We start from the raw sequence: 18,695 nt of genomic DNA, 5'->3' as shown, positions 1-18,695 counted from the left end.
CAGCCCATTATTTGGGCATACAGGGAGTAATTAAAGCAGCCTGTACTTTACACTGATATCTGTTTATTTTTTTAAAACAAAAAGTCACTTTAAATCACCAGCTTCTCAACAAAGTATTTAACCCCTAAGTTCTGAAAGTAATGAGGCAATGAAAACAGGATAACAGCAGGTAAGTAGCAATGATATCTCAAAATATATGCTTACTGGGATTACATTATAGCTTCACAGTGCGCATCTTCCAGACCAACCTCTGCTTTTTGTACTTCTTACTATTATTGATATCCACTATACACAATCACATTTTGCAGATTCTCATTCTAAATACTGTTTGCAATCACATGATTGGGGATATTGCTGTTATCCCCAACAATAACAGTATTAATCCTTTCACTGTATGCACTTCCAAAACAATACCCGAGTTTAAGTAAAATATAGTAGGGGGGTTTTCACAGGACATTAGACAGAAAAGAGTGGCAGTCCCCTCATCTCCCATAGAAAGGCCTGAGAGACCCATCCATCTGTGGCCAGGCCTTCTCATTGTTCTATGTTCTCCCCCTGTGTTATGGGAGCAATTTTCAGGACTCGTTTCATGCATGCAAGATGACTCCACTCCCTAGAAATCTGTTAATCTTCACAATGTACTCTGCACTGACTTCCCAAATACTGGCAAGCATTATCGTCTCCATGACTAGTTTAGATATCATCATACATGTTTTAACTGCTGCTTTTGTGTGTTTAACCCTTTCTTACATTAATTGATGATGAAGAAGTGGCAGTGTTCTTTACCCTAGCATTACAATGTATTATGGACCTTGTTAATTTAAGCAAACTTATTTGACCTCATGGGTAGATTGATAAATGTTACTCTGTAAATGACATTGTAGTCCTGATGAAGCAGATGGACTCAGTTTTATGAATTGTGTAAAATGTGTTACTGGGAGGTCAACACTATCATTTCATTAATGTATTGCTTTCACCCAAATCTTTCAGCTATTTCACTGCAGGGTAGTCCCAACTACCCTTCGTTTAGACCCAAATCCTTTTGTATCTCTTTCCTTCACAAATGACCCTCTTTTAGGTCTAAAGTATAAATGAATATACTCACTACCATCTTCACTGAAACTCCAGTGAAATAATAGAAACTCTGAATCCAGCCTTACTTCTTAGTTTATGCTGTGTAATACAAAATGATTGGTGCTTACACATAAGAAAACAGTGGTAGAGGGCAGCAATACAATACATGGATCGGTTACCTTCCCCATCTTTCACTCAGCAAGGATAGCAAGGTGCGTGATCTACAGTAATACGGGGGCTGTTCGAAATGTGGCTGTCGTAACGACTTGGCTAACATTGTGCTTACAGTACTGCAGTCTACAGTATAATACACAGTGCTGCAAGGACACCTTCATACACCATTTACAGTAGTACAGTACACTGTTCCACACAGTACATTTGCTCCCTGTCTATTGCAAGGGCATTCAAAGGGGTATCAGCTAACATACACATGCATCCTATCTTTCAGTGCTAGAAGGCTTTTAATTATTTTTTCTGTACTTTTATTTGAATTATAAGACAATGGACCAAAGTTATAGGCATGACAGATCTCATTCCCAGCAAAGCAAAGATAAGAAACCTGAAACAACTATAGCATTAACCGTAATTTCAAACATAAAACATGATTTAAAGCAGAATGCCATGTAAGCGGCTAAATTAACATTGGCTTTCCTTTTCTTACTACAGAAACTGATGAAGTTGATTGCTGTGGGGCAACACAACCATTAAAAGCACCAGTGATATAGTGATCCATTTTTGCTGATGATGACCATTCTGTCTGCAGATCTGCATACATACAAAAATATGTGTCCACTGCACATGAACTACGTATAGTCTTCATATTTGTAACCATCTTAAATGACAAAAAGTGTGTGTTAAGTATGACCATGGGCTGAACAAGGGTCCTAACATTTTGGCATTAAAGGGTGCCCTTCCCTCTTCACAGAAAGCTGCGAGACATGTGAATTGGTCTCACAGCGCGTGAAACCAAAAGCGCGTAAATGCATTCATATACATTTTCCGAACAATGATTACTGACATAAAAAAGGGCCTCCAGAACTGGGACCTTAGATTCAAGCAGCAATTATAATATACAAAGCAAAGTGCTCTGAAATGGACATGAGATTCTCCTACAGTGTGTACTCGGCTGCCTGCCCCGTTTGGTAGTCAAAGGGTTCATCTGTGTGCAAACAACACTACTCTTCTCTCATTCTCCTGCTGTCTCTTCCCATTTGCCCTCTTGCTGACTGATACACTGATCTCTCGGTCACTCTGCTTTCTGCTTCACTGAGTCCATATTACTAATAACACCTCCGACACGGCCAGTTTACCTCATGAAAGCAGGAGCACATCATTACAAAATAAACTCATAACTTTGACACTCTAGCAAATACATGTCGTTTGTTATTTTTATGACTCCAAGATTTTTTTCTACAGCCAGAGAGGGCATTACCTACCACTTCCGACCTTCCCTCTACTTCCATTTATTTTTCAAACATGAAAAAACATGAAAAAAAGAAAATGCCACAAGCTAGTTGCACATGCAGAGATCATGGCATGGGATGGAGCCTGTGAAGGTCGTTCTAAGTGAACTGAAGAGGTATCGCCACTGACCTCATACAGCAGTGTTAATATTCATGGAATTTTACTTTCTCCTGCATGAGATTTTTCTGTCTTTTGAAAAATACAAATAGAAAAATGCATTTTATCTCCCAGACACTGACACTGTTGCTGCTTTTGGAGGAAATGCCATTAACCTTTAAAAATTAGAACATATGCAAACATGGATGGAACGAGTGATTCATTTGGGTTTTTTTATGAAAGAGAAGTATTGATGTCCCCAGTAATGGCTACTTAAATAAATGCTACCTGCATAGCTGTCATTGCCCAGAAAGATGCAGGAAGATAAGGAGTCCCGACTTCACTATGGTTTTGCCGCCATGCATACTTTGTTCTGTTTAAAATGCAGATGTATGCAATAGGGATGCACCGAATTGTAATTTTAAGACAGAAACCAAAAATTCTAAATTTGTCAATTCGAAACTGAAAATAATTTTTTTTTCCTAACCTTTTTACATTTGTTTAAAATAATTTTTTTCAATTATTGTATTTTTATTTATTGTTCTTTTTTTTTTTTTACTTTACTGTCGGGGGCTTTGGGGAAATATCAGGGGTCTAAACATATGTAAAGCACTTCCTGTTCATTCATAACTGGGGACACACTAAGCATACTATGTTATTTACAAACACTCAGCGATCAGTCTTGGCCTCCTGAGCTGTTTCCTCCATGCACCTCTCGGCCTCCCAAAAGCTTCTCTCCTTCCCACTGGATGCCAGTCTGTGTCCCTTTGGATCCCCGCTGCCTCTGCCAACACAGGCAGGGGAGAGCAGAGAGGGGACACACCAGCAACCAGCGGGGTGGAGAGAAGCCTTGAGACGCACTGAATTTTCGGCCTTTAAGGTATTTTCGGAATTTTGCCCAAAGTACCATTTTCAGTTGAAATGTTTCAGTGGCCAAAATGTCGATGCTTCTCTAATATGCAATGAAATACCTTCTAGACCCAGTTGGATCCAATGTAGTTTTACTTCAGATAAGTGCAATACAAATTATGTTTTTCCATTCTTTAGAAGTGTAGGAAGACAATGACAATCATAAGCCCTGTATCTGCAAGGCTTAGGATAGCCCCTTAGCTAGGGGCTAAAATAACTAGAGGCAAAACAAGAAGAAGGGGAACAGAGGAACATATTAAATACAATTAAACAACACAAATATATAGAGACTGTTGTGGCAATACATACTTGTTTCAGGTCAGTGACTCCTTTAGTGTCCCAAAGGGACACTAAAGGAAGGGACACTAAAAGGAAGATGAATTAGTGAACAAGTACACTTGTCCTTTTAAATATTTTTTTATCTTTAACTCCAAACTTTCTAAAGCTCTTAACGAAATGTAATAACAAAATGGACAATATTACATCAATAATGTTGTAAATACATACACGTGGTATTGTTAGCAAAATGTGAGAACTAAAACATGCAGTAGCTAGACATTAGACATGATAGAAGTTTGATGGACACTATACTTATTGGGCTGGTCATTTTTCTAAAATGTTTCAAAGAAACCCATCTTTAGAGAAATATGGCATTCCCCATTTCCCCTTCTGAAAATGCTATTTGTCTGGCTGTCACGCCGATACGTCTAAATATTATGCATCAATAACCTGAAAAACGTATGTACGGTTTTCTGACTTTCCTTATCTGCATACTTGTTGCCACCAATGGGGAAATCTAATAGCCAGGAAACTATCACTGCCAGAGGTCAGAAAGTCAGGCCCTAATACATCTCTTTTGACAAGTTTATGTTAACTTTTCTAACCATTTTTCGGTACTTGCCGTTACCGAATATCAATACCAGAAGTCCCATTAAGTAATGACTCGCCGCCCGACTTCCTGATTGGCTTCCCGATTCACCAGGTGACAAGAATGCATGGAGCCAGCTTTCTGGTCAATCAGGAAGCCGGGGGGCGGGTAATGACCCACCACCTCGGATTGTAACCTGTGTGTGTGTCACCTTGCGTGTCTGCAACAAGGCCAAACATTCCAAGGTATGTACATTTTTAAACAGTACCATTTGGTTGAGTTCGGTTAGCATTACGTTTTAAAAGGGAGCCAAACAACTATGTGATAATAAATAGCTTCATATGATCACTATCCTCAAATAAAGATCAGTCATATATTCAATATCCATGCCAAAATTGCACTATTTCTGCCAGGGTATGCAAACTTTCATAGACACACATACACACACACACACACAAACACCATATATATATATTAGATAGGACAGTTATTTTGGCCATGAACCCAGAAAAAGTTTTAAAAGGCCAGAATGGGGGGAAAAACTATTTTTACAAATGAATGAGTGTAAGAATACAAAATTGCCTTCATACAAATGTGATGCTGCTTATCTCTTTCCAGGCCTGACAGTTCAAACTTAACCGGCTGACAGACAATGGACGTAGTTTAATATACTGTCAGAGCTTTTTTTTTTTCTAAATCTTTGAGATCAAGATAAATCCATGCTTTCTTTTCTCAGTGATCTGCAAACATTGTAGTGGAGTGGCAGAACATTGTGAGAGATTCTGCAAATGAAATCCCTTTGAAACATTGAAAGAGTGTAGTACACATCTGTCATTGAATTCATGAAGCTAGGCATCATGGCCCTACCATACATTTGCATCATATTGATTCCTATCAGCTCTCTTTACCTCCTTGTCGCCTAAGAATGCATGTGCATCAAGTGAAGATATGACATGACTCAGGCCATTGTTAATGATGGTATCACAATAAATGGACTCCTATCATCATTTTTATTTTATGGAAGCAGATGCTTCAACGTGTTCATATTAACAATTGCACCAAAGGTGCACACAGTATACTAATTTTCCTAGTATTAGTATTTATTTTAAAAATATTTTTTGTTCACTTTGCAATTTTTCCTTTGCTTAATAAATGTGGTGAAAATTCACTACGCGACGATTGCCCAATCATGAGCAAAGAAAAAAAAAAAGAAAAAACAATATTTTTGCTTGCACGTGATTGGATATTGAACAGCCTATAACTATAACTATACACAAATATTTGCATTTGGTAAAGCAGATACACTTATATGTTAGTTTAAATGTACTGTATATGAACCACTTAAAGACCAGGGTATTAAACCTCCTTCCTGGCCAGACTAGCAGGGGTGGGTAAAACTCAGAAACTGCCCATTTTTTGAAAATCATGAAAACTGAGAAGTTCATGGGGCAATCTGACAAAATAATTAATGTCTCTAATTTGTAAATGTAAATAAATCTTTTGGTCATAATATACTACAGCATGATTGTGCGGTTACAACAGTTATATGAAAACAGGACACAATGCATAGTCATGGTTAATATTCATATTAATGTGAAGTGAGATTTATATAGTTAATTTCCTTAAGCATTACTAGCATAATACCAGTATAGCTGGTTAATGTACTGCCATTTTGTGGGCATATTGGTTTTTGCACCATGTTTTTCTGCATTCCCTCCCTGTGTGCGTTATGTACTGCCCTTCTTCTCAGAAATGCCCTTTGGCATCAAAATGGTTGCTTGTGACATGGCCACATGTTAATCTGCTCACATGGGGGAAACATTACCATGGTCTGACCTGCAAATACTGTCTGTTCAATCATCTGCTGCATCTTGTTGTCTGCTGTAACCTGCTGCATTCAATAAAGATCTCCATGGATGAAAAGAGGTATTGGGTGAGTTCAGCTATCTGATAAGGATTGTCTGCAGTGATTATATCTGCTTATACAGGCCAGGCATAGAGCTCTCAGCAAGGGATAAATCGCTAATACAACAATCGCACTCAGAATAATGATACAATGTTAATCATAATACTCTTTCCAGAGTAAGTTTACTATTTAACACCTGCAAGACAAGCATCAATTAAAACTTTTATAATGCATTTATATCTAAATATATTTTGTTACTTACACATAAGTCTGTCACAACATTTCTTATGATTTGATCTGCAGGTTTGATGCTCACTTTATTGACATCTACTCACTTTCTTGTTTTTTGTTTCAAAGGCAATGTTATATTTATGGCTTATGCCTGTGTTCTATTATTTTAAAATGTTTTTCATAATTGATGAATTAGTATACATCCTCCACCCCATAGTCCTATAAATTTAGATGTGCTTATGGGGGAAGGCACATTTGACAGGGGGCATAGGCACTTTTGCTATGTCTAAGTAAAATAAGTGTGGATAACGCACTTAAAACAAGGCACTTGAAAAGGGTACAAATATATAGCACCAGTGCTCCTGACAAGACTGCAGGTGACCCTGTTTACCCCAACCACATCTCTGTTTCAAATCTGATTTCTACTCTCCTCCCTTAACATGCGTTCTCTATCATTGCTTCTCACAATTGTGTCTTCTCTTCTTAAACTTTCCTTCCTTTGTCCCCCTCTCCACCCCAAAGATTATATATTTCACCCACTCTCCTGCCCTCTCCTTACATCTGCATTTATCACCTCCTGCTCATTCTGAACCCACATGCTAGGATTACCACCAGGACACCGGGGCATGTGCGCTCATATAAAACTCACTCTCATCTCTACTTACCCTTCTGCTTCTCTTGACTTCTGGTGAGATTTCTTCCAATCCTGGCCCTCTATTTTCTAATATTCACCCTCCAAACTAACACTGCCTTTCCTCTGGCAGCAGCCACAATCCAGGCACCCTAATCTCTATTTCCATGCTTCCTAGAGCCAGTCCTAATTTCTCATGTGCCCTTTGGAATGCCCGCTCTGTCTGTAACAAGATCACAGCTGTGCATGACCATATTTCCAATTTGTTTAGCATGCTTGCTGTTACTGAAACCTGGCTTCAGGAATCTGACTCTAAAAGACAACAAATGTAGTAAGCGCACTACTCTAGAGGTGGATTGATGCATTTAAGTAAGTAATGGTATTGGGCGTGCTAGCTCCTCAAGAAGGGAGAGGGACCCTGTATGCAATTGGAAAACAGAACAAAGCTCTTGACTCCCCGCTCCGGCTTGAGAAAGAGGCACTGGCCTCGAAACGTGTAGCCATTGGACAGCTTGCGCCCAGCCCCTTACTGACGTCATACTGTGAATCGACTCCATCACTCACTGCCAGCGAGATACACCGAGACACGGCGGGTCAGACCGCAGCGGAGCGGCCTCACACAGCCGCTAAGGCTGAACCTGGCCAGCTGAGATCTTGTGACGTTTCACAGAGACATCTTTTGCTGTATATGCTCCTGACGGAGGCAACCCGCCAAAGCACATTTCACATCCTTCTCCTTGTCTTGTGACCCGGGAGCCCGGACAGGCGTTTCTGTCGGCAGGTGAACATCACTCCTCACCAGCCATCCTTGAGTTATTCATCGATCACATACAACAGTGAGTCTATTTATTCAATTTACTCATTTATTTAATTATCCAATTAACTAGCCTCATACTAATGTTACTATACCCATCACAACAATATACATGAGCATATATATTTTTTATATATACCCAAAAGGCCAGGAATATGACTCTGCCTTCCCTGCCGCCCTCTCCCATGATGGCCTCTACTGGATGCACTCACCCAGATTCAATGAGCGGAAAGGGGGTGGAGTGAGAATTCTTCTATCCCCACAATGCAGTTTCAAGTTCTGACTTCACCCGCGTCTCCATCTCTCTCCTCTGTTGAAACCCACTGTATTTGCCTATTCTCTCCAATTTCCCTGAGGATTGCTGTTATATACTGGCCCCCTGGACCGGTATCTCACTTTCTTCATGACTTCTGGTTACCATACTTTCTCTGCTCGGAAATGCCCATCATTCTTGGTGACTTGAACATTGTTATTAACATTAACACCCCGGCTTCCACTCAACTTCTCAACCTAACCTCTTCTTTGAACGATGGACACACACTCCCACTCACTCTGATGGCAACATACTACATATTGTGTTCTCTCACCTATGCACGCCATGCAACCTCTCCAACACCTCTTTTCCCCTCTCAGACCACAACCTTTTTCAGTTTCACACTAACCCTGTCCCCAACCCTGAATCCCCCTAAACAGCACACTGTAAAAGCAAAAGCAGAGGTGGTTATTAAATATCTTCTTTATAGGGCACTCCTTTCACTGTTTCTATTTTGGCAACAGAGTCACTTTAAAGGCAACTATAAATTCTGTCATATCCATAAAGTGTTTTCAGTGAAAGAGGTTTCAATTAGCATTCAGATAGACATTTAAGTTTCATTTCGTTCCGAATGCATATTTGGACGAAATTAGGTGAATTCGGACTTTCGGATGCACCCGAATGTCTGAATTTCAATTAGGCTGAATGCAAACAAATCCGAATGTTCTTTTAACAAATTTTAAGATCTTTGGAATTTCATTCAAAATGAAACTTTGTTGGACGCATGGCTGTTTTCCCCATCTGGGACTAAAAGGAAATTCCCAAAGATTTGCATCCGAATAACAAAATTAAATGGCCTTTCGGACCTGAAACCCAAAAAAATTAAAAATCTGAAACAAATTTTTTGCCGGCTTACATGTCTACAGATAAATGAAATTATCAAAACATCATATAAATCATAAATAAAATAAGATAAGAAGCAGTATTTGTTCTATGGCTACAGCTGACTTCCCGAGTCCTGTAATCCCAAAGAAAAGTAAACTTCCAATTTACATTTTGTTGTCGCCTTTTTTTTTTTATCTTACATGGCAGCCACGAGGCTTACCTATGTCAAAACCTCATTATCTTTATAAAGCCTGGGTAGTATTAGATCATAAGTAGAATGTTATTAGTGGCGCTTTCATATCATGCATCCAGCCTGGTTTTCTGTTTTAGGTACAGTTGTCTTTCAACTATTTTGTTATTTAAAAAGTTTAAGATACAAAATTATTCTGCAATGCCAAGGTAATGTAATTGGTTGGGATGTTGCTTATATCGCCAAATAATCAAATACTTGGCATATCTATCTATCTATCTATCTACACACTTTTTTAAGCTCCCACATGGTGTCATAGTGCAGGTTAATATACAGCATCCTATTGGTGAATGCAGACATAGGTACATTTTATGGCTCCGGAAAAAAAATCTGTATCAGCAGAAGTTTTCATTAGCCAAACCATCTCAGTGTCCTTCTCTTTTGCTGCCTGAGGCCCCCATGCTATTTCTATGCAAATAACAACCTTGTGGTTTATATCTTATTATTTCCACTGGAGCTGCAGTGACATGACCTGAGATGTGTGTGAGGTGTGCCAAGAGAAGGGAAGTGAGAACGGGGGAAGGGGAGGGGGGGCGAGCCAGTGCTCAGTGAGGTGTAAAAAAATATTGTCAGGAATGAAAGAAAAAAATGTGCAGGGATAATATGTTTATTTCAGCCCCTTCATTCCCTCTCCACCTCCTCCTCCCTTTCCATGCTAGACAGCACCTTTTAAAATTCATTGGACGTCAGGCGATCATGCACAATCCATATGCTTTCACTTTATCATTTGCATTTTATGCCTCCTGGCTCTTTATGTGCTGATACATTTGATGCGGCTACGAGCCAGGCTTTATCATTATTTCAATTTTCAAGGGGATCAGCAGGTTCATCAGGAAAAAAAAAAGGAATTAAAACAGATACAGAAAAAAACAGTAGGTCTGCTTCTCAAGTGTACTGGGCTGGGTCCAAAACAATAATAAACTATATGCTCCTTCACCTATGCTGGACAGCATAATGCAGAATGAAAGGAACACACAGGGAAATAATGCATGCAGCAATCACAGCTATTCAGGGTAAGAACACACTTGGCTCAGAGAATGACTGCAAGCCAACAGACTGCTGATGCAAGGGTAGTAGAGGTGTCCCTGCAAGGATGTCTAATTTCTTTCTAGCAAACAAGTTTAGAATTATCGGTCTTCCACGAGGTGAAACAACACAGACTGAAAGACATTAAATGCATTGTTATTGTGCAGTACTGATACTGAACAAATGAGAATATAAAATATTATTTAAAATGTAAAAAAAAATGTAGAGAATAAAGATAGTTATTGTTAATGGGCTTATATAATATGGTGCACAACGCAACAAAAATGTGCATAAACCCATAGCAACCAGCTATTAGCTTACTAAAATCATAAGGGCATTGTATTGGCCTAATAAACCTAAATGTAGTATACTGTATGTACAGACAAGAAAATGCAGCTATAACCCTGGATGTCATTCTAGTCAAATAATGCTAGATTAATCCTAAAAATGGGCAGTTAAAGGGAAGTTTTGAAGGTTTTCTAAAAATGTTTTATAAAAATCATGGTAAACAGATTTTTAGCTAAAGGGTAATTCTACTCTAATTACAAAATACTACGACATATATAATTGCTGCCTGAGCAATTTAAATATGACTTGCAGCTATTGCAACCATAACAATGGGCAGTACTGTATACATAGTTCTTCCAGCTCAAACAATTGCAATCGGCTTAGTGCATTGAACAGCAATGCACTTCCTTTGCCTAGACACTTCTGTACTTATAGCCTCATATCTATATATCTGCAGTGTGAGATCATCTAAGACATGTGCCTTTGACTACTAGTGATAGAATTCGTGAGGTCACCACTTTGACACCACTGCTCACTGTTCTCTATACTGGAGAGAAAACTGTACCTGAGGAACTGCATTGCAAAGATCTCCCCGATTCTATGTCATTCACTACGTACATCTGTGCTTGCTTTTACAACACCTTCTAATATACTACGGCAACAATTATCAGGGAGCTAGCTCAGGGACGGGGGAATTTTATTAAACCATAGTCTTGGGTGGATACTAGTGGAGTGATTCATTTATGGCGTCATATTATTTTTTTTTTTTTTAGATTTTTAAAAATGAGATCTCTGTGTTTAATGCAAGAATGGACAACATGGGAATCGGTATTGCTAACCTGTGCTAAAATAAGCTATTTTACAGGATAAAAAATGAGGGGAAAAAACAAACAACTTCAGGAAGTGAAGAGGCCACATTCATGTATGCAATCAGGTAGCTGTACAATGTTTTCCTTCCCAACAAATGGGTTTTGACTTTTGAGGTTCTCAGATATGATAGATAGCAAACCGTCTTTTAAATAGGAACTTTAATAATTTTCATATATCTACATGCGAAAACATCTTCAAGTGAAACTATAGGCAAAATAAAGAAAATATGCAGTCTGTCGATAGCATTAACACAGCAGTACCCCCTGTAACAGTTTCATTACCTATTCATCCTGCCAGTAAGATTTTATTAATTTAGTAATAACTTTTATTACAATAGGACAAAAAAATTCTGTCATTTCTTAAAAATGTTAGCTGAAGTTGGCCTTTACGTTAGTCACTTATGTAAAGTCTAAATCTAAAAATACAAGTCTATCTAAAGCTACTTTCTCCACAAGTTGACAATGCTGCTGTCTAAGGGTGGCTATGTTGCTCCTCCACAGATACAGTCAAGGAGTGTAGCCACTCTAAGATAGGAAGTGTGTTACTGCACGCATCACAGGTACAAAGAATGGTGAAAAAAAGCCTATAGGAAATTAATGCAGCCTCCACACCTAGGAAATTCATTGTCACAGGTCGGCTAGAACTATGAGGTGAGTGAAAAGCACTCACCTCATAGTTCTACTTTAAGCTACAATATATGAAATCTATTATATACAAATTTGATTTTGGGTTTAGATATGTTTTCATATAAAAATGCATTTCAAAATATGTTAGTGAACACATGCAGTATCTGCCTCCTAATGATCCCCTTATTTTGCTGGAAGTCTACCAAAGGCTGCCTGCTTGAAATTAGTAAACACTCTGCAGTCTTCAAGCATATAGCAATATATAGCATATTTGGACTCTTTTCTTGACCCTTCGATAACAGGACAGGAAGGGGAAAGGTCATGAATAGTAGAGGAAGATACAGGAAGTGAAGGAAAATCTACCTAACTGGGGCAGAGACCATAGACAAAAAGAATGTTTAGGTTGAGTTGAGCTTTAGTTCCACTTTAATCTTTAAATGAGTGTAGGCTAGAGAGTAAGGAGATGAGGCATTGTGTCATTCATTAGCAAAAAAAAAAAAAAAAACCTTTAAAAGATGCATGAAACAGGAATATGCAATTTAACATTGTGATGCTCATCTTACAAACGGAGTTAATCCAATTTTTGGTAAATTCTACTTGAACACTGATCATTGCTTTTCTCATTATTCCCAGCTAAACAACTGCCACATAAATGTATTAACATTTACAGATAGGAGCCACACATCGTACAGCTTAGTTAAAATGCGATTACATCAGGAAAGAAAAAAGCAAAAATGCACCTACAAACACTACATAATCATGATATATTAAATTGATTCAGGGCATAAGAAGAACACCCACAATTCTGAGTGCCCAAAAGGCAACTGAAATCATCTCATTTAGTGGGTTTTAATGAGACTGCATCCTCTGTTAATCAGACATGGTTAAGGACATTGTTAAAGCAACACACATTTTCAAACTTTCAACGCAGAAATATTGGCCAGTATGAATTACGTAGATTAGCAAAGCAGGTCAAGTAAATGTTAATATTAATTTCACCAAGTAATTTAAAGGACTATTGTGTATCTGTAATAGTGTAAACTGCACATCAGTGGTCTGCTATACAGAAGGTTTCTTTGTCTTCTTGTGTGTCTGAAACAAGTGTGTTGCACTTGCATGCTTTAAACATGTTTATAAATGACAAATAGACATGTATGTTGTTAAGTAGATGTTCAGATACAGTTGTCATGATATACTGTTTGAGGAGAGGGGCGGAACGTCAGTTTGCAGCCATCTTTATTTTTAACCCCTTTGCCCCCTACTGTGAAGCTTTCTTTTGCCTTATTTTCCCCATTTCTAAAATGTTTCTAAAGTTTTTTACCTTAAAAATTAAAAAAAAGGTGACTATCCTTGGTCTTTTCTTCTTATTCTACACAGGCCTGTTGGATAGCCATACTCATAACTGCTCCTGTATTGCTGGATAGAACAGCACACATGATCAGCTAATAGAATTGGGAACACAGCAAGTCTGTTTTACTCACTAGGAAACACTGCATTTTCACATAGTGAGAAATATAGCAACTCACAGATCACGGTTGGCTGCGGTTCCAGAATCCTAGGATTTAGTGTGCACAGGGGCAGGCTCTACAGTAATGCAATCTCATTTAGATGAAGCAGGCTCTATGGAAGATGTATGCATCACACAGTCAATGAACAATAGAAATCACCAGCACTCCGTAAATGAAATTTTTAAAAAAGTCAATTTATTTGGACTAAACGTCACACATATCGCTTAATCCAACTTTTCGGGTTGACGCAGGGTCCCTTCATCAGGGCAGGGATGTGACTTGTTGGATTATGCGATATGTGTGACGTTAAGTCCAAATAAATAGTGTTTTTTTATTTATTTCATTTACGGAATGCTGGTGATTTCTATTGTTCATTGACTGTTGTGCACGGCGCCATCCGTGATTGTCACTGCAAGCACCACTATTTTCACTTGGACCGGAAACGCTGTAAGGAGTGCAGGGGGACCTACTGTTTTCTGCATCACACAGTACACAACAGCTGTAATATATGTAAAATAAGTTATATAAAATAAGTTTTATATGTGCTGCGTGGCATATGCTCATAAGAAGTTTCTGTGTGTATAGAAATAATGTCCAGATGAGCATGATTTCCACATGAAGGGAAATCACAAGGCACAGTGTGATGAAATCCCACATACCATGTTCCGGGCACAAAAACATATGTTCCATCAGCTTACTAAGTGCAGCAAAACCTCACAAGATCAGAAAGGAGAGCGATCATGAGTGTCAGAAGTATTAGGAGGTGTTGATTAGCAGCACTGAAATGCTTAGACTGCATACATTTCTGCAACAGAAAGGGTATTGATTGACCACACTGCAAACACGTGATTAGTAGACCATGCAAAATGTGGTGGCATGGTCTCTTTTTAATTTGCTGAGAAAGCATATGGTTTTGGGTCAATTTTGTTTTTTAAACACTATTCATTTTTTAAACTTTTTTTTATTTTTATTATATGTACACAATATTTTATTATCACTGTATTTTTGTATGTGTATTGTATGCATTTTAATTTAGAACTGAATGGCATCCTATACATCTAATGTGAGCAGGTCCAGCCTTCAGAGCTTCTGCTGACATGTCAGTGGACGTGGTTTAATCAATTCACACATTATTCTTTTATAGGTTTTACGAATACAGATGAAAATAAGGCATCACATGGCAATGTTTAAAGTATAAGCAAGACTCCTGCACAATGGGGTGATGAATAAAGATGGTTGCAGTTGATCCACCGAGTTTCATTTTTACACTTGTCCTGCTTCATGTCTCTGCCCCATTCTAACTTGATTCCTATATATAGAGCCTGAATGGTTCTGCAAGGCAACAGATCAATACAGGTTTGCTGCTTTCTTCCTATCTCCTGCGATGGTACTACTGACCAATTACTCCCACTCAGCCTCTGAAAACTAGACCTTAGCGGTCTCCAAGACCGCACTCTCCCACTGAGCTACACTGCCCCGTGCTGGGTAATCCCTTCCAGCTGTCACTCTTAGATGGCACATTACACTTTCTTCCTTATTCCCCACCAGTAGAGAAATATACTGTTGTGGAGCTGATCCACTCCCATGCTGTAAAAATCCTACTTGTCAGCTGACAGATGAAGCAGTACACTAATCTGTGCAATCGAACAGTGTTTTCTTCTCCTTTAGTCACAATTCCTTCCAGGCAAAGGGAGACAATGGTACACTTAGGGGGCACTTAAGAGGAAACACACTCTCAAAGTTAAAGACTTAACTCCCATGAGGTCTCCATCTTCACTTCCTTCTGGCAGTGGAAAATTTGAGGTGATGAACAGTATTGGGGGGCAGTGCTGTAGAAAAAGTTTTTCTCACCCTTGAGGTTGCTTAAGGTTTCAAAGCTTGGTATAATTAACATCACCGTGTACAGTATATGGTATGATTCCATACTGTCAAGATTTTGCAGTGCTACAAGATCCGGCATATTAGGAATGCAGTTTTACAAAACCTGGGCTAGTTACAGCTGAAAAAAAGTGTTATTATATTAACCTATTATACAGTACATAAGTTTTATTATTCTATTATATTAACCTATAGTTGCCTGTGTTATTCAGATAGATATGTGCCAGTCAGTAGCTAAGAGCAGCAGTATGTAAAATCAATACATACTGTATGTATGTACTGCAGGAAAAGGGTCAATTTTATTTTAAGTTTTTAAGCTGGTTTTATATTTTTATTATATGTACACATTATTTCTTTACAAATAAACATTTAATACATGACAAAGTGTCAATTGAACGGGCTGAGTTTGCTTATTCCAGAAGCAAATTGATCCTAAAAAATAACCTTAAAATTTTGGCATACTGAAAGTTTTCTGTATCAAAAGCCAAATCATTTTTGTTAGTTTTGCATATAGTGGTGAGGGTGATCAATGTCACCAGGACTGCAAGTGAGACCAAATATAATATTCTGAGTTGTCACAGGAACGGGAATACAGGGAAATCTCAAAATAGGGACACTTCCTCCAGTGACCATTGTTTAAGAAAGGGGTCCCCAAACTTTCTTTCTGGCTGTGGACAGTGGGAGTAGAAAATGCCCTCGGAAATATTGGACAGAGAGAGTAAAACATCCACCTGGCCCAGTAGTGATAACAAATATTAAAAAAGAAGCCCCGGGGTCAGTGATCAATGGGTGTAAAAATGCCCAATCCTTGGTGTTAGTGAAATAAACAGTGTCCCATTGTTGGCATCAGTGGGAGAAATAGTGTCCTGTCTTTGCTGTCAGAGGGAGGAGTATGCCCCATTGTTGGTGTCAGTGAGAGGAATAGTGTCCTATCATTGCTGTTAGTAGGAGGAATAGTGCTCCATTGTTGTCGTCAGTGGGCATCAATGGATCGGTGGACACATCTGTATCTCATTAGAGAGATTTCCCTTCACGTCCTGTCCACTCAACAGGAAGGGAGAAGATATCTTTCCAATGTAAGGGAAATCCCCTCTTAGACAGCTGTCACAGATTCCCTTTAGTAAGTGTCAAGTGTCCACATTGGAAGCTTTCTCCTCTATTCCTATTCTGATGGAAACTCAAAATTTTGGATTTACCCTCACTTTAAATACCCTGTAAAATTGGTAATCAGAACAATTAGATTGAGTGAATCTCCCTAATGGAGATTTAAACAGAAATAAAAACCTGACAGGAGGTTGCAACCCCTCACCACTCTATCCAGATCTAAAAAAAGTTTAGCCTTTAATTATACTTTATCGAAAATCTACTCAGTGCATCACAGATGACAAAATCATCTGTGATGTCTGCTTTCTGCAATGCCTCCAATCCAGTCAACCAATCACCACATCTAATGCATTACAGTTGGAACATTATGTGGGCTCCTCAAAAAAAGTGTTCCTGAACAAAAGAAATAGTTATGAATACCTACGTTATAATGGTACAACAAAAGTGCACCCGTCTACCTGCCATAACAACAAATAGAAAGTCACAAGCATGCACAGAGAAGGAGCGTCACAACACTTTTTTAAACTCACTTGTTTCACTGTGTTTGTGTTTGTGTTAATTCTAAAGAGAAAAAGACCCACCAAAAGATTTGATAGAACTCTGTTAGTGACGGTTAGGATACTGTATATCCTGTGTTTAGTAAGAACCACAGCTGTATCATGTAGAACAGAAGTCACACAAGAAGCAGTATATTCATTTTGGGTACAAATCATACAATATTAAAGCATGTAAAGTATAAATATTTATTGCACATCTACCTCGCAGACAGAAATATGATTCACTTAAATACCCAATAAATATTAATTTTTGCAGACAGAAGAAATTACAACCAATATACAAAAGAAGAAATATGATGCTCTTGTGCCAATATAGCCAGAACTAGAAAACGTAATACTTCAGGGTGCAAAAAAAGATTTTTAGGAAGAGTCACATATACAACATTAAAACACAGAAAGCCTGGCCTTACAAAGTAAAAGAAATGGCATGGTGTAATAGGCCCCACTCTCTTCCTGCAACAAATCCATTCACCCCTCATTTAACTAATCATAGAGGTTCTGGCATTTAAAAACTCACTACAGGGGCTCTGGCACTGACAGTTGAATAACAAGGAGTGGGTCTTCGCACTAGAATGGGGGAGGGACAATCTCAATTTAGCCTGGCCTCAGAATATGAGTGTACAATTTCTATACAATCTCTTTAACCACTTCAAGACCAGGTGTTTAGACCCACTTCCTGGCCAGGCCATTTTTCAGTATTCAGCGCTGCGATACTTTGACTGACGTTTATTCCGTCATGCAACGCTGTACTGAAATTAATTTTACACCATTTTTTGGGGACAGATAGAGCTTTCTTTTGGTGGTATTTAATCACCACTGGGGGTTTTATTTTTTATTATAATTTGGGGGGGCCGCACCGATCGTCGCTAAATACAAGCGATCCGCCAGCTTTACAGCCGGCGGATCGCATGTATATTAACGGGCATCGCTGCCCGGTTTTAAATTGCGGCCATTTCCCGCTCGTGCGCGCCCGGCGGCGCGCGCAAGGGGGCGTGTCTGAGCGGACGTCTAAAGACGCCCGCTCAGATATAGAGAGCACCTAGCCGGCCGTTTTTTTACCCGGAGGCAGTTAAAGAACACCATACAAAACAACTTTATATTTACCAAAAGTATGTAATATGAGGACCTACCTAAACTAGTAATTTTTATCCACCCTTGTCAGCCCTGGTATTACATATTTGTTAGTATTTCTGAAGGAGTGTATATAATCAGATTATAATGTGTGTGTGTTGTGAGATTTAGATTTATCAAGTTATATGTAGCGTGAGGGCTTACTAAAACAATCTGGTACATTTTTATCCAATCAGGCTAAAAATACCTAGCAGTTGGTAAATCTAATGTAAATAGGACAATAAAATTGTGGAGAACTTTACAGCATTGGACAAGAATCAATGGTACTCATACAGTATTAAAAAAATCTATTGTCCACAAAACTTTGGACTTAAGAGTTTCCATTT

General features: G+C 38.6%; 1 protein-coding gene across 1 annotated transcript in view; it reads right to left on the bottom strand.

Moving 5' to 3' along the window:
• The window catches only part of ACACA (acetyl-CoA carboxylase alpha), a 231,897-nt gene that overhangs the window by 57,772 nt on the left and 155,430 nt on the right, over positions 1-18,695 (bottom strand). The window lies entirely within an intron of this gene.

The sequence above is a fragment of the Nanorana parkeri genome, unplaced genomic scaffold, assembly GCF_000935625.1.
Source record: "Nanorana parkeri isolate BGI_ZX_2015 unplaced genomic scaffold, ASM93562v1 scaffold252, whole genome shotgun sequence".
Taxonomy (NCBI): Eukaryota; Metazoa; Chordata; class Amphibia; order Anura; family Dicroglossidae; genus Nanorana; species Nanorana parkeri.
The sequence above is the reverse complement of the archived record's forward strand: the minus strand, read 5'-3'. Positions and strand labels throughout refer to the sequence as shown.